General features: G+C 37.4%; 1 protein-coding gene across 3 annotated transcripts in view; it reads right to left on the reverse strand.

Moving 5' to 3' along the window:
* Window positions 1-946, reverse strand: part of MFHAS1 (multifunctional ROCO family signaling regulator 1) — a 105,301-nt gene that overhangs the window by 60,496 nt on the left and 43,859 nt on the right. The gene's annotated exons all lie outside the window — the stretch shown is intronic.

Raw genomic sequence — 946 nt, forward strand, 5'->3', positions numbered from 1 at the left:
TCCCCCAAATATAATGTTAAAGGTACATAGCTGAAAGTACAGTGCTCTGAAACAATTAATTCTGAGCATTAACTTCACTGGTTTTTATTCCTCCACCCACTCATCCACCACATATGTATATGTGTGTATGTATATATGCATATATTTTTTTCTACGTCAATAAGAAATTTTAAAAAAACCACCTGTCGTTAAGTTGATTCCAACTCATAGCGACTCTACAGTAAGAAGCCAGAGTTATAAAGACATGTTACCCAGTAGCATGTTTATACCTTAGCAGTCCCCTAGGTGTTCAGCCCAAGTCTGGCATCAAAAGGACCTCCCGTGGGCTGAAAATGTATTCTGTGTCCTTTAAGCACCAAATGAACAGCCTACATGGCCGCTTTATTGTGGTCAAGGGAACCAGGCCTTTGTATAAGTAATTATTCCTTTCTCTAAAACTGCCAACAGGTAGTGGCAGATAAGCTTTACTTTCTAGCAAAGGCAAAAGTTCTCTCTTTTCCCTTTCTCCCAAAGAGAACCAAATCCTGGGAGATCGTTTACGGCTGAAAGCCCTAATTACCTGGTGTGACCCAGGGAAAGTCTCAGTTTGAGAAAATGTACTTTCCTTTATGTATTCTTGACAGAAAGCAGCCAGGTCTCTGAAGAAGCCACTAGGTTTTCTCAGAATGGTGGAAATGTTTATCAAAGCAAAAGAAATTAAATTATTTAAACCTAACAGAGAGCTTTAAATGTTTACCTTGAGCAACGCTGATAACTAATACTATGGCGGTTCTAGTAAAAATCGTTTTAAATGAATCATTTATTCTTAATTAGGTTTGAGGCTATCAAAAATAAAAATCAGACTGTAAACCTTTAAATCCTGTAGCAACTACTGGCTACTAAACTAGTTAGATTTATAAACTAGCAACTCTGAGCTACACTCCTTGATAAATGTTAACAGTCACCT

Source organism: Trichechus manatus, unplaced genomic scaffold, assembly GCF_000243295.1.
Source record: "Trichechus manatus latirostris isolate Lorelei unplaced genomic scaffold, TriManLat1.0 scaffold00099, whole genome shotgun sequence".
Classification (NCBI taxonomy): domain Eukaryota; kingdom Metazoa; phylum Chordata; class Mammalia; order Sirenia; family Trichechidae; genus Trichechus; species Trichechus manatus.